General features: G+C 27.8%; 1 protein-coding gene across 5 annotated transcripts in view; it reads right to left on the reverse strand.

The window, feature by feature from the left end:
* The window catches only part of LOC126737935 (uncharacterized), a 220242-nt gene that overhangs the window by 165113 nt on the left and 37757 nt on the right, over positions 1-17372 (reverse strand). The window contains exon 2 of one of the 5 annotated variants that reach the window (XM_050443041.1): positions 12919-12960. The exons of the other annotated variants lie outside the window; for them this stretch is intronic. The gene's annotated coding sequence lies outside the window, so the exon portion shown is untranslated. The remainder of the gene's footprint in view (positions 1-12918; positions 12961-17372) is intronic. 5 annotated transcript variants of the gene reach the window in all.

Below are 17372 nucleotides of genomic sequence, written 5' to 3' on the forward strand. Positions count from 1 at the left end.
AACTTACAAAACAAGCCACTAAATAATCTGAAAAGCCAAAAAGTCTGAATTTTTCCAGTAATAAGTTACGGCATTGTCAGATGGCGTGGAAAAGTCTGTATATATTTCATCTACTTATTCACTTTTCTCCAAAGCATTCAACCGATCACCCTGATACAACAAAAAGTTTTTAAAATTAGACCTGCCACGACTAAAGCTAAGCTCTTCACGTAGTAGATATTCTTTGCAATAAAAATTATTTTAATTATAAGTAAAACTGCTTCTGTAAATGATCATTTCATTAGCAGTACCATATTTAAGTATAGACGTTAAAAGACTGAGTTTCCACTGGGATGCGAAAACTGTCAAGTCTACTGACCTACTAAATAAAATAAAGAAGACGATACATACACATTTTCTTAAAAAAATATTGGGTAAACCGTCACTAAGTTATAAAATTAAAATTCTGACTACCCAATTTAAAACAACGTTTACAGTAATTAAATCTACTACCGTTTTTTGTCATAGATAATAGCCATGGCCTACCATCAAATTATGCATTTCATTCTAAAAAATTGTCATTAATTTATGTGTTTGCGAAAAAAAAAAGATCATGGATGTACAGGATATTTCACTTAAAAAGCTTAACTTTGCTTTATAACTCAAAACCAGTAAATATTACAACAATTATCTACACCACTGCATTGTGCGAAGAAAAATCTATAAGAATATTATTTTACCTTTTCGGTAAGTTGAAGGATAACGGAGATATGAGGGGAGTCCCAAAATGTAACATTTTCAACAATGCCTATTGGTCAGCCAAATCCAGTATGTTAAAAACTAAAAGAACTATGAATATTTTGTTTTTGAGAAAAAGTAGCTGTTACGAAAGCTGCATTCCGTTAACGTTAAAAATAACGGAGATACTCCGCAAAAGCACCCAAAATGGCACACCATTGTTAAATATAAAAAGTGCTGCTTTTCATTCAATTCGAACCAATAGTCAACTGTAGTTAAAACAATAATAATAGTATAAGTTTTTTCACAGTAAATTATGTGATAATAAAATGCAAATATTTAAAAACAGCGTTTTTTTTTTCGATAAAACATCATAGCAAATAAACAAATACGAAATACCTACAAGCTTGATATGTTTAAAATTTTGAAGAGACATACTAGTATATCGGTAGCCGCCAATTTAAATATTTAATTAAATAATAATAAAAAAACCCAAAAATGGGTTTTCATTATTAACAGAGAAGATTTTTTTTGAAATGTAGCTTTTTAGGGATATCATTGGAAATTATTTTTCAAAAGCCATAAACTATGACAATGACTTGAAATCTATAAAAAGAAATTATTGTCTGCATTTATCTCAAATATGATTTTATAGTAGCGTCGACTTATTAACTAGTACCATATTTCAACGTGGATAAGCAATTTTTTTGTTTTCTTATGTATGAATTTGGTAATTGAATCTAATATTGTACGATCATAATTCATTAACATTATTAAATTACTTCTTAATTTCTTGAGTCTACGTTTTATCTAATTGCCTATATAAACAATGACTATTTCCAACCGAACGGTCAAGTGAAACTATCCGAATTCATTGGAACTGTAAGTCTCATATTAGGTTTGTTCAATATACACATCACGTACCATAATTAGTTAGGCATTCACGAAGATAAACAAATAAACAACAAAATGCTAAACACCAAATCTCAATCCGAGCACTCTATTACGATAATCCCAAATGTTCCACTTGTGTCAATACTCTAAATCCAGATGATGTTGACAGACTGAATAATTATTATTGTTGCCGATAGAGGCCATTAGCAAATTATCCCGAATTAAATTGACGCCTTTAATTTATTTAATGTTTGGATGTAATCATAATCGTTAATATCAATGCAGCCATATTAATATATATTTAAATAAATAATAAAAAAAACCTGCTCAGTAACATTGACATAGAATCGATATGAACTTGAAAGGTAAACCAGGTTGTTATAAATTATGAATTCCGTTTAAACTTTTTTTTCTAATTTTAACTTAAGTATTCATAAGTGAAAATTGTCGAGTCTATTGCATGTAATCAAGGTCAGGCGGGTTGATTTTTTTACTTCATTTAAAGGTTATTCAAATGTGTATTTATTATGCAGTATATAATGTAATGTATTTGCAAGTGAGTTTATTGGTTTATAAGAGTTTATTATTGTCATGGTACGCAAAGAGCTAACGGGAGTACACTATATGTTTAAATTAATATTTAAAAAGTGTTTTTTACCAATAGGGTCAAAAAATAGAAGTAAAAAACACGGGGCATTTAAAAAAGGACGTATATTTTGATTATTTGTAGAAAAACTTTTTCTATTTCTTCTTCTTCAGGTACTAATTAGTTTCGAATAGTCGTTGACCGTTAAAACTTTGTTCGTAATAGTTTGAAACAGCTCAACTGAGCTTTTTTCATACTAAGTCAGTAGGTTTCGCCAACATGATGTTTTTTTTTCTTTCGAATGCTCTTTTATCCAATATCTTAATTTTTCCATTTAATAGTATAAATGATTTCTGGATCTTCTTTTATTTTTCTTAGCATTTCTATGTTTTGTAAGATGGCATTCATTTTTTGAAATACAGTTCTTGCTTTTTTTTGCCCAATATTTTATTATTCACGGTCCGATTGGTCATTTATGATATTTTGAATATAGCAATAATATTGAACACGTTCAATTTTAGTTAGTTCCATCGATATATATATCCAACCTCATGTTGTATTTTCACCTGGTCCATTGGATTTCCATTAAGTCTTAGCATGCTGTCTGATTCCAGTAGAGATTGAATCTGATACATTTATTGTCTAATCCTCTTCTGACACATTGATCATTTTATAATAACGCATGTGTATACATCACAGTTTACGTCTCTGCATCTCTGGATTGGAACTTAAACTCCAAAAAGTGACTCTCTGGTTTCAACCGCATTTATAAAACTAAATCAGTGTTCAGATATTTGTTCCTTACAGTCTTCTGTAGATTATTTTAAGATCTTTATTTTAAGATTCGTCACTTCTTTACACTAGCTGTTTTGAGCAACACTATAAATTTTTATTGCATCTGTCTTTTGAGGATATTTTCTGTTGAAGTTGTGGATGATCCAGGCTATTCCTTGTTACCCGGTTTTACTGTTATCTTATTTAACATTTAGTATTGGTGCGCCTGTAGCTTCTTCTGACAGTGAATTTATGATCTCCGAGCCACCTGTTTTTCTTCAATTTTTTCACTTGTGTCTATGATCTTCATAAAAAGGCTGAAATCTTTGAAAAACTTCTCGTTTTTTCAAGATTCCAGTTACCTCTTTTATTTATTTATGTATGTTGAAGCTATCAGATATGGCTTGCAGTATTTCTATTTCTGTCTCTATTTGCTGCTTCTTAATCTAAGTAATTTTTTTTTTGTATTTTATTGATTACTTTTATGTGTTCTTCTCTGCTCTGTTAGTTTTAAAATTTTTCCTATAAAGAAAAACTTAACAGCAAATATAAAATAAATATAAGGATCATGAAATAACAAAACCTTTAAAAAAATAAGCCTGAGTCCTTTATTATCTTCTTTTATTAAATATAATAACATTTATCTTAATAAATAAAGAGTTCTCTCCTAAATGAAGTTCATAATATGATAGTCATTATATTTGACCGAGCATGTGATTTAATATATTGTAGGAGGCCAGGTTTACTCTTAACATATACTATTTATTAATTTGGAAATATTTTTTACCTATATTAAAAAAATAGATATTTCAAATATAAAAGATCCTATATATTATATAAAAATATCATAAATTCAAATATTCTTGTCATTTTGACCTTAAACCTGGACGTTGACACGGGTGAATGATTCGGAAACGTATTCGATTACATGCTTCGTAAAGTATTATAATGGCCACTTTTCGACTTCGGGAAATACATCACATTTTGTGCAGAAAAAGTTCGAACATTTTATGGTCCTACGGCTTTTCATTTATATAATTGGAAGATGCAACGTCTTTGTAAAATTGTGCTTTAGTGCTAAGATTTGAACTTTTGAAAAAATGCTGTAATGACATTGGCTGAAGTAGTTTAACATATATCCTCTCGTGCTCAATTTTGGATTGTATAATAATTATAGCTGTAAGAAAAATCACTAATATCGTTAAAAAAACTCACCAATCTTATTTTAATTGGGATAAAGAAAAAATTAACTCTTACTCTACATAACTTGAGAGAATAATGTTCAAGGGTAGTCCAAACTTAAACGTTAAAGTTGCATAAAATTGTAAAATCATTTTGAGTATATTAATATGGCAGACCAATCTTGTAGCTTATACGAAGATTTGATCTAAGATTGACTAAAAACAAAATAATGGTTTGTACAAGTTTTCATGAAATATAAATTATTTAAGTAAGAATTTTGTATATTACGTATAATAAGCTGCAAAAATAGAACATGACAATCTTTTACAAATAATAAATAAAAATTTAAGAAATACATACGTATACATAAATTAAGCTTATCTCAATTCTTATTTTACTTTTTAATTACTTTTTTATATTAATGTATTAAGTTTTACACAGAATTGTTCTATTTTAATTGCAGTATTAATTTATATTAATAGGCTTTAATGAAGAGATTTTAATATGCAGATGATGGCACCATTTTATGATGTAACAAATGTTAATTTTTAATAGTTGATAGAACTATGATCAGTAAGCATAAGAGAAAGCTGGTTTCTTCACTAAGAAAAAATACTCAAAAATAAATGCCGCCTTCTTGAGTGGCGAATAGGGGAATGCGCCCTAGATCTGGGTGGTACCGGAAGAAACTAAATATCTAGGGCGGACTAAAACTGGCACTGAATAATAGCAGCTGGTTATTTCCAACGCGAGGCAGCAGCAACGTTAATACCAAAAGATACTGGAAAGGTTTAGAAGTCGCATAATTGTGGGTAAAGTTGGAGCAATGGTATGATCAATGTTCTACTATACGAAAAGCAAGAGAAAGCTACCCTATTATTTTTCTTATGTAAAATCACTATGGATAAAAAAGTCTAGTGGAATGTGAGAAAATTATTTCAACCAGGAAAACCAGCAAACGATACTTGAAAAATGACAATATTGCAAATTCACGCCTTGAAAGTTAGCGAAATAGCCAGAACTGGGACAAGTAACAACCGTCACCCATATTAGAGCCGTAATAATAACCTCCATTCTAGGCATGGAGTCGCTTTTATTATTTCCAATAAATTGAATAACTCGATTATTGACTTTTTAACAATTTCGGATCGAATCGCTTTATTTCAGTGGCAGGGCGATCCAACAAGAATTATTATTTTCTAAGTATACGTTTCAACACCTGATAAGAATGATGATATCAAAGATTTCTATCATGAGTTACAGAATGAGTTAAAATTTTTAAAAAAACGCGAATTAAATATTACTATAGGAGAATTTGTTGTCAAGATCTGTCCGGTAATAGTAGTAGCAATGTTTGAAGACTTGAAGCTGAGAATTGATAATAAATGAGGTGATTATATTGTTAATTGCCCTTGAATTTCCCAAAAAACAGAAAACTAAGAAATTGTTAGAGCTATAAAATTGATTTCATCTTATTCAATAGTCTAAAATAGTTTTAAATCAGCAAAATTAGATCCAGGAGCTGAGATCACGATCACAGTCTTATGGTTGCTCAAATAAACGTTAAATTAATACCGTTAAAGAGAAGAATTATACCCAGGTACGATCTTATAGAACTTTAAGATCCAGCTATAAGAGCAATGGTCTCAGAACAACTTAAATAAGAGCTAATGGAAACTAACACAAATAATACAGAGGAAGCATGACTTATTCAACCTAAAGAAAACATTAAAAACAACATTGGAAATGAACAGGACACGTCCTAATTACAAGCTAATTAAAGACACAGTCAATAGCATACAACAACTGGCTTGGAAGAATGAAGTACTGGTACAAATATCTTAAAAGAGAAAAATAGACAGGCCACCCGTCAGCAAAAAATGGTAAAGCTGCAGGGCCTGCCTATATGTGTTGATATTCTTTAACTAGCAGAGGATAGTATCACCAAGGTTCTTATTAATTTAAAACGATATACATGTCAGGAAAAATACCACATCAGGACTGATTAAAGTTTAGAGTACCATACTATAAACTTGAATGATAATAAACATGAATTATATACTAAAATTTTTCCTGAAAGTTCAAAATCTACTATAAAGTTTAAAAAAACTGTCCGACACTAGGATTTTGTTTCAGAAATAGTCTTGGAACCAGAGATGCTATTTTTAGCATACAAGTAGATCAGAGATGCTTAGATCAGTATACATGTGTCTTATAGATTTTTAAAGGGCTTTTAAAAGAATACAGTGCTATAAAATGATACAAAATCTTCGAAGCATTGATCTGGATCACCCTAAAAATTATTGTCAGTTTATACAGAAAAAAAACAAGTTTATTCTGTTTAAGTAAAAAACCATACATTTGATAATATTTAGAAAAGGCCAAATTTATATTACTTAGCAAGTAAAATATTGGAAATATATGTATTAAGTTGAAAATGTATGTATTAAGTTTGAAATATATGTTTTTTGTAAACGTATGTTGTAACTGAAACTGACATTTGTTGGGCAAAAAATAATAGAAATAATTGATCACTATGTATACCTCGGATGTTGCTTTAGCACTGAATAGGACATTGGACATAAATTGAAAAAGCTTGAAGTTTATTTATCAAAATAAAAGCTTCTTATGTGTAGATAATTGAATCTAAGTTTAAGACTATGCCTAGCCAAATGCTACATATTTTGCATCTTGCTTTATGTACACTTTTTGGTCGGCATTACAAGAAGCTTGCCTTTAAATTTCGGCTTATTATACAACGACTAAGGTCCTAAACACAATGACATGAAAACTGGAATAATTTATCCTTCAAAACTGGAGAGGCAAGAAATACCGCTTTAACTAGCAGTACAGGGAAAAATTGAAAGGACGAAGAGCAATGGGACGAAAATGGATTTTGTGGCTTAGGAACTTATGAGAGTAGCATTAAAAGTACTAGATCCTGATTTTAAGCAGCATTATCCAAAATATAGATAGCCAGAATGATTGCCAATTGCAAAAAGGGAGATGACGGCATTAGGAAAAAAGAAGGGAAATAGAAAAGGATGGAAGTTCTTGTTGTAATATCAAAAATAAGTAAACTAATTGTTATATTGTTATTATATATATTAATTATATAAATTTAATCTTCATAGGTTATGTTAACAATAATAATATTCTAAGATTTTTCAATTTGCTGAGGACATAACATTTTTGCAAAGAAATATTTTATATTTAATTAAAATAAAAAAGCTACTTTATTTAAAAACTAAATAATTAGACCTTAACGTAACAAAAAAGATTTTTAGAAACGTATAAAAAATAGGTTTAAATAGAGGCTAGAAAATAACTATTTCTAAATGTTTCCTGATCCCGACAGAAAGAATATAAAATAATATATATAATATTTAAATATTTTGCAAATGATATATCATTCTTAATGCTGATGATATTTTGTCACTTTTTTTAAATAATTTGATGCAATAATGACTGTATCCAGAAAATACAGAAATGTACGAAATGTTAGTTTTGTTAATATAGTATGGAGAAGAAGAGGATAGGGCTTTTCCTTTACTTGCAAAATAATTGAAAAGACTTTAAGAGATTTAAGTTAGTATTTTAGTGGGTATTTTAATTAAGAGATAATTAAGATATTTTATTATTTTAATTTATTTTTAATTTACATGAATATTTTAAAATTTACGTCTTTAAAGCAATAGCAAGAATTCGATATTTCCAGTGGAAATTACTCTACAATGATTTACCCTACATGATCCAAACTTTAATCAGTTTCATCAAAGCCAATAAACTTGCTTATGCATTTATAATGCCGCAGAATATTAATTCCGGTTTGTAAGTAGTCAGCTTGATTAAGCCAAAAAGTTCTGTGCAAAAGCAATATTTATTTTAATAAATAACAGATGCATGAAATGCGTTAAATACATTTAATATAAAATGTTAATTTTTTTTTCTAAAATTGTGCTTCTTGTTGAAAATAAAAAGGAATAAAAAACAACAATTTAGATCTATATTGCTGAGACCTAAATTCTCCAAACTAATATAAAATATTTAAATTAATGAAAACAATCTACAAATATGCCCATTGAAGCATAACCAAATAATAAGCCTTTTCATTGGCTTTAATCGATTATATTTAAAATTATAATTAAATGCCATACATAAACACCAAACTTAACAAATCATATAACTTGGTTTGCAAGAAAGGCAATGCATTTCACAGTTAATTAATCACAAGGTAGTTTAGCACTAATTGATTTTAACTTCTAGTGAAATGTTTACTACTGTTTTATATGTAGGTGTAAATAACACTATAAATTTAAAGAAAAATAAACAATGAAGCGTAACTCGATCGATGATATCTTTAAAACATTCTGCTCTAGTTACTATTATACTAACGTATGTGTTTTTGGTGCAATAATTAGTTCTAGGTCAGGCAGATAGGAGTGTCTGCTCTACATTAAGCAGTACCCATAATTTCACAGTACTATTCTTCACTTCTCCTTGTGTACATTAGAATTAATATTAGATCGAGCCTATCGTGCTTATTTGTAATTGTAATTTGTATTATGCCAGTTATCCTTTGTGGGTAGGCGTATTAATTCTTGTGCATTTTTTAGTTACCCAAGACAAGATTAAATGGCACATTAAAAATTATTGCCCTACTTTTTACAAGATGCAATCTGTATAAGGAAAATTGTACCGTCATTATTGATTATTTTTGAAATCTTGGGTGCAGTTAGTTTAAGGAATTCGTTGTCATTTTTTTTATTGGGATCGTGAAAAATAAAAAGTATTTGCTGGCATATGTATTACATTTCAATTTTTTTAACGGTTTAATTATTAAAAACAAAAAACATTAAAAGGTTTTACTAAAACAAACTAAATGAGTCTTACTTAACTGCATGAAATAAGGTTGTAATAAAAAGTTTGAACAATACAAAAGATATTGGGTGAAATCATCCAAAAAAAAATCTGAATCAACAGTCTTATTGTAGTACCGTTGCAGTAAATGTACAAAGTAATTTAAAAGGATGTTTTTTTGTTTGAATTTCACTTACGGTGATTACTGTTAAGTATGTCTAATTGTTTTTGTCTAACACTTCCACTTTCTCAAATTCCATCCAAATGTTTTTATTTCTTTAGGAGCTACAAATGAATAAATAATGCGTTATCTTTTTTCCAAAATGAGAACATTAGAATATATATTTAATTCATTTCTTTGCATACTAGGAAATTTAATTTATTATGAAACTATAAGAACACGGCAGTCAGCGGTCAGAGAAATGTAAATCCTCTAGAAATTCCTTGATTAAAAAATATTATCCCTACTGTATCTTCTCATTTTATGACTGTTTTTTAATATATTTTTTAGAGAGTTGATATAGAAACATTATTTAAAAAAAAATAGTTCCTGGTAGACTATACTGCAAACGCAAATAGTAAAGGTGGTAGAAATCAGACTTTCGTGTTGCATGATCATTCTTAAGTAAAGTGAAACTGAATTTATTATCGTAATAATAACCATTTGTAAATATGGCAAAGTTTAATGCTTTACCCTTTTAAACTTGAACCTTACATTACATTACCCTTACAGCTATAGGCATTTGGTCGAGCTTAATAGAACGCGAATTGCGTCGCAAGTCAGAAAATTTTGTTGAAGCCGGAACTCTAGTCTAGTTCAAAGGGAGATGCTTATAAGGCATGGTATGCTACAACTTAAATTTATTTGCTATATTTTGCGATTTTAAATATAATATAGGTGAAAGAATTGAGTCAAGAAAGTGGTAACATGTGCAAATAATATTAATTACCGCTTGGTAGCGTGTTTGTGAGGTTTATGCAACTAATGATGTACAAAAAAAAACATATTGGGAACAAGACTGACCTTAAAATGGTACTATTTTTTATTTTTAGTTGAAGTATGTTAGTCAAAACTATTAAATTAAACTAACTACTAAGTAATTTTTGTCACAAAAACTGTGAAAACCAGTAATAGTCGATTTGTGGAGCAGACGAATATTTGTATTAAAATTACTCCTGGTTTTTCACTATTACTGTTGGATTCTCAGTTTTACTTAGTCTTGCAATAGCAGAACTTGTAAAATACAAGATTAGAAAAGTAATTTTATACAAAATACAAAATATGTTAAACTTCACTAACCTTAATATCGAACAGAAACTTTTAAAATAACGCTGTTACCTAACTCTTTTAGGATCAAAAATAAATCCTTAATGCATAATTTTTAGTGAGTTTGCATGCACATTACTTACGTAATGCCTATTAAAATTATTGAAATTTGATCTACACAATGATATTTTATATTACTGTTTTGAAAGATAGGCAAAGTATCACATTTCTCTAAGATTTAACGTTATTATTCATATCCATTTAAGTTATGCATTTCAAACAAAATTTAATTGTTTAAAAATTACTAACAAAATTGCCGTTTTTTTAAGTAGATTTAATAAATATAAATAAGCGAGTAACTAAACTGCTTCATGCTTATTTTAAGCAAAAATATAATCTGCGCTTATTACGTAAACTCGACAAAATCGTGATTGAAGATTAATCAAAACCGACTTAACCAACCGTTCGGCACCAAGGTGCCTACATAGTTGGTTGCCAAATTATTTACGAATGAAAATGACCCACAACTAGCGGAAACAACGCATCAGGTGTAAAATATGCTACCTCTAGCCAATATTTCAAAAGTTTGCGGTCGAGGCGACCCGGGCACATTAATTACTAAACTAATCATTATTAATGATCTAATTAGCAAAATTGAACCGTAATGTATAAATTACTGCCTAACAAGTCTCCCCTACTGGAGTTGGAAACACGTGATGGCAAGGGCAACACCTTTGGAGTAAGTTAATGGTAAGATATGTGATATATTACGTGATTAATTCAGTATAATTGTTTATTAGATTTGTGTATGGGATCACCTATTATTTGATTTATTGCTTTCAGTCCTTTAGTATATTTTAAATAAACGAAAAATAAAAAAAAAATTTTTAAGCTACTGAATATCAAATATATTGAATTCGACTTAATTAATATATTTTTAATGACTTATGTTCAAAATTAGGATTTTAAAAATCTGCCTTTAATTAATAGTTTAATAAATCTTGATTTTTATGTACTCTATATGAAACAAGTTGAACTGACAATATTTACTCAAACTTCCGTCAAAACTAATTGGTCATATTATTTTTATAGAGGATATAAGCATCTTACGACCAGCTACGCTAGACTTAGACTTCTACGGTCTAAAAATGAATTAAAGAAAAACTAAGTTTATGGTTATAACCAAACGAAAGAATATCCAACGTAACCTTATCATCGACCATATACCTCTAGAGAGAGTAAGGAAATATAAATATCTGGGTTGCTGGATAACGGACACGTTAAATCAGTTAATTGAAATAAGATTCTGAATAGAGATAGCAAGATTATCATTCGTCGAAATAACATAAATGTCTATGTAGCAAGAATATCAATTTAACTGCTTAATTACTACGTAATTTCTATTCTGCTCTATGGAGCTAAGGCTTGAGGTCTTAAAAAGATCAAAATGGATAAATTTGATGCTTATGAAAAAAGATAAAGTCACAAACTTGGCACTGCGTCTAAGAATTTAAAAGGAGGAGGAAGTAGTTAATACGCTAAAAAGAAGAACTTGAGTACTTAGGAAATGTTATACGGAGACGTAAATATGCATTAATTCATAACATAATGCAGGGAAAAATTAAAGAAAAAAGAAGCCAGAGAAGACTAATATCAGACAAACTATTTAGAGCAGCTCTCAAAAAATAAGAATTGCTCTGATGAGATCCAACCTCGGATGAGGAGGCGTAACTTGAAGAATACGCATATTTTTGCAGAAATTTAGAAATACTACAATAAACTAGTTAAAGTTTAAGCTTGTCATTGATTTAGAAACTAATGCTTCTAAATATTTAATCCCAATTAAACAAGAGTTGGTTGTTGGTTCTAATGAAAAACATTTTTTTAAATTTTGATCTCTCTTTATTTTAAAATATATTTGTTATCTAATAAATATTAGTATAGGAAATTTTGTATTTTCATCTAGATGCAAACTGGCAGCTTGTACTGTTCTGGTTCTACTCGATTATTCCAATGCTATTGATACCATAGACCATGATGTATTATTACTAGTCTTGCAATATTTTGGTTTTAATCTGAATTCAATAAGATTAGTTCAAAATTACCTTATGAATCAACAGCAAAGGGTAAGTTTAAATGGAAATAAATCATGCTATCTTGGGGATAATTTACGTGTCCCTTAATCGTCAAGTTTCAGACCAATTATTTTTATCCTATGTAGTGTCAAATTTTAGAAACACTGCAAAATACAAAAGTATGCAGATGACACTTAAATTGCGTACTTAGTTGCGACTTATTTACAAATTCCAAAGTCCATACGCTTCATATAAATTTAATTTTAAAGTCTTTGTAGTCTTCTTCTGTAGACCTATTAATGTAAAGCATCTGATTGAAACCATTATTATAAAGATTAGCGATGAGATTTTCCCTTTGAAAATTTATGCAATAATGAAAAAGAGACTTCCATACAATACACGTTTGTAAATATGTGTAGTGTATAATAAAATATTGAAGTTAGGCTCCTTAAAAAGCGTTTCTTTTTAAAAAAATCACATTTAGGAAGACTGTTAACATTATTTGCAATTTATTTGAATCAATGTATCTAGACATCAAATTATTATTATTAATAATGACTTACCAGGTTAGTAATTATGAGTGTATAGAAATCAGTATCCAAATTTTGAAAAAGAAAAAATTGTTAAATTTTAAAGTTGACTATTTTAAAATAACCTGATTATTGGTTAAGGAATATAACACACAAGTTCTATCAACTCTTAAAAGTTTTTAATCTTAAGTGAATATTTATAAAATGTTTGGTAAAGTTTTGCCTTAATAAACTAAAAATATGTCCGTAAGCTAAAGTTATTTTGACGTCACTGACTTAAAAGAGCGAAAAACGAAATAAAAATATAGTTTTAGAGCAGCAAAATATTTTTTGATAAATGCACTTTAAGGTAGTTTCCTTAAAATTTTTCAAATGTTTTCCCTCTGGTCGTCAACGGGCTGTTGACCCGTATATACCTTTTAAAAACTACTATTTCCGTTTTCGGGCGAACCCGCTTCGGGACTGTAAAATAAAACTGATGGGAAATTCCCTTAAACTGAAATTACCCCCTTGCGATTCGATAGCAGATTCGATTAAAATGTTGAAGTGAGTTTCATGCTTCAGCTTAAGAGCGAAAATTATCTGAGGTGCATATATGGCAAATTTTAAAATGGTAGGCAATTAATAAACAATGTGTTTAATTTTAAGGTTTGATAAGTGGGACCTTTGATAATAAATTATTTAATTTAAATTCCTTTAAATAATATAAGATTTAAATGTATAATTTAAATGCTTATAATTTACACCTATATATATGCACTTATTGGTATTAAAAAAAATATATCCTTTATTTATTTTCTATTAAGGTTGTGCATTTTTTATTTTATTATTGTTATTTAACTATATATTAGTATTTAGCTATATGATTAACTATAATGCTTAAAGGTAAATACTTAAAAACCAATGAATTATATATTTTTTTATTATTAAAGTGAATAATGTTTTAAACTTATGTAATTCTATAGTTCTAATAATATTATTATTCAAAAATTTTATAAGACTTCAGCTAAATATGATTTAATATATTATCAGTTTGGCTTACAAAACTGTAATTTAATACTATACAAGCGAACCATAAAATTGCTTCATTAGTGCACTGTACGTATTAAAAACAAACAACTGCGAACTTCTCATATACGAAGTAAGAAACTCTATCCGGAGCAAGAAAACTCGCTGCCGTCACTTAAAGGCCGTATTACTTTACTGTACGAGGCTCGTAATTTTCATGGCGTTATACGGGACTTAATATTAAGAAAAGTGACAAAAAGCACAGTTGTGTTGCGGACAGATACTTATTGCACTTGGTATATATGGCACTTGTTGGAGAATAAAGGGACGACGGCAGAATTTAAGTTTGCCAATTTTAAACCGGCTGTGATACAAAAGTATAAGGCTGAGCATGATGTTAAAGAAGGTGGAACTCGTAAACGTGTGATATATAATGCTGTTTTTATGTACGGAAGGAAGTTAACTTTTGAAGGTTTATAGGTCATATTTTCTTGCATTTATAGCAGGTTTATAAACATTTTTTTTCTTTTTTTAAACAATACTAAACGTTTTTCCCAAATTTAAATTTTATAAACAAGGTGCTACGTAGACGGTTGTTTAGCTAATTACTAACTTTTCTTTGTTTTCATTGGAAATATAAAGAAGTTTAACTTTTTATTAAAGTAAACGTGTATTTCAACATGATTATAAGATATATTACTTTTAGATTTAAAAGAATTTAGGGAAAATAAAAATATATTTATGAGTTCAAATAGGCAATGTTGTATCTTTAAACATAGGCCTGAGCTACAAATTCAACCTATAAATTCTGATTTTTTACTGTTTGCATAATCAGTATAAATATTAACTTTAAACATAAAATGTATTTCAAAAATTTAATTAAAACCTGATATTAATATATTTAATCAAAAAATTAAATAAAAATTTCACTATGCCTAACTTAAATACACATTGAATAATATATGGAACAACTGATAAACTGTATTTTTTTTATTTTTAGTTATGTATCATAATTTAGATAAACATTAGTCTCCTTTATATGTATATGAAACTTATCATTACTAATTATTATCTTCATTTTTTTTTACTGATTTTTAGTTAATAACATATAAATGAATTTTACTAACTTAGTTTTTACTTTAACAAAGTAAGATATCCTTTATGTTTATATTTTAAAATTTATTCAAAATCTTAAACTTAAAAAGCTTATTAGAAAAAATTATATTTGTATAGCTTAAAATCTGGATATTAATTTACTTCCATCAAAATTACATCATTGCTATAGTTAACGCAATATATACATAAATGGAATTTTTAACAACTTAAATGAGTCTGATACTCATTTAATTATATATTTATTACAATAATTGAAAATGTTAAAACAAAAAACTAAAACTGAGTAATTATTATAATTATTATCTTTTAGCTATGTAACAGAAGCTTTTAAATAAAATTATCAATAAAAAATATAAATAAAATTGAATAATGGTAAACATAGTATATTAAATTTATAATTATGTGACGCTATATTCACTTTTAGGTGCAAATATATAATAACTTTGGATTAAATAAATTAATTACTGGCTAATTAAATATATTTTTGTTAAATTTTAAACGATTACAGAATATAACTTATAACTTATACATTTTTACTTGTTGTTTTAATAAAATCAATAATAATTACAAATAAATGTCAGTGTAGTTAAAACTACACGTCTCTGAAATGGCAATATAAACACAAAAATTTCTTAATTTTTCTAATTATTATAACATTAAAAAAATTAAACTATACCCATTTAAGTTATGGATTTAAGCGATAACTCATATGAACAATTAAGATTCTTATTTATTTCTTTTTGATTTTAGCTAAAGTAGGTTATTTTAGTAAGTGTTATGCCTATCAAGAACATAATTTAGGAGCCTTTTAGCTTCTTAATTGACTCTTTGAGTATCCCTTTATTAAAGCTATGGTACTTATTCACTTAATAAGTTATCATAATACAAAAAAGTATCAAGGAATTTCTCTTAATTTTTTTTTAATCGAATATTTTCTTGGTTTTACATTTTTGTCAAATAACTGTGCTATGTTGTCCCACTTTTTTCATTTATTTCGCACACACAAGTCACACCACTTGGTTTTAGCAACTAAATCCTCGTTATACGGACGCGTATCTCACCTGTCTTGTAACAAAATGACAAATGGTCAAATTAATTTTCTACACGAAAAACATCTCAAATTAGTACAGGATAGCGTTAGGACATTATTGCACGAATTTCAATTCTGGTGACACCTTTGTCATTTGAATGTGGGTTAATTACTTAAGTGAAAATTTAATTAGGAAATTATATCATGCACGTAATAAAACTATTACATACTTACTAAATATTGATAAAAATATGTATATAAAGTTTCCCATTAAACGAACGTATTGTGACCCAAAATTATTGATAGTAATATTTATTGACGTTTCGTTCATAACATGTTCCCCTATGCTATGGCCATCTATTTTTAAATATGGACATGTCAAAACCAGCATGTTATGTTATACGAGTTACTATTGAAATTTATTAATACCGACATAAATCACAAAATGCATAGTTCTAAAACGAGAGCGGTCTTTGTTATTAAATAATAATTTATTTATAAATAATAGGGCCCATTATGGCAGATGTTAATAAATAATGTTTTATTATGTGCTATCAGATATAGCTAATAAAATTTATTGGAAAGATATTATATAAAATAAATTTGGAACTCTATTTTATTTTATCAATTATCGAACTTAGTAACATACGATACGAAATTGTAATATGAAAAATTATGTGCAAATTATTTTAAATTTCAAAAGATCTATGGTTTTATTATTTGATAGCATATACTAAACGTATCTGAAACTTGTTTATTTATTAATTTAATAAAATATTTTAAAGTACAAATCATCATAAATTTAAATTTTAGAGCCAAGTTTAATGATTATTGAAATCACATAATTAAAATATATGAATTATTAATGCAACCTAAAATTTTTTATATTGCAGTGACATTGAACATAATTAGGTAAATACAAACAGAAAATATTTTATTAAAATAAATGAGTTAATTGGATAATAAAAAGTATTTAATGTAATTTTAAGTTTACTTTGTAGCCTGAATTTTATACGCTTGTATTTAAAATGCACAATTCAAAATGATCTCATATTTATTTACCATAAGACTTTTTAGATTCCCATTATATGATCTACTGAAAATTGCTAATAAGAAATTATTATGGAAGTGAAAAAAAAATATTTAGATTAAAACCGTAGCTAGCAATATCAATTCTAAATTTTTAAAAGGTCATATACAGGAAGAGCGAATTTGTCAAGATTATTATACTTTTAAAAAGTTTCCAAAAATCTACTTTTTTCGCAAATATATATCCAGAATGCACCATATTTGGTAGTTGATAAAGGCGTTTCCTACTTTCCCAAGCAAAATG

This window comes from Anthonomus grandis, chromosome 6 (genome assembly GCF_022605725.1).
Source record: "Anthonomus grandis grandis chromosome 6, icAntGran1.3, whole genome shotgun sequence".
In the NCBI taxonomy this organism is placed as follows: Eukaryota; Metazoa; Arthropoda; class Insecta; order Coleoptera; family Curculionidae; genus Anthonomus; species Anthonomus grandis.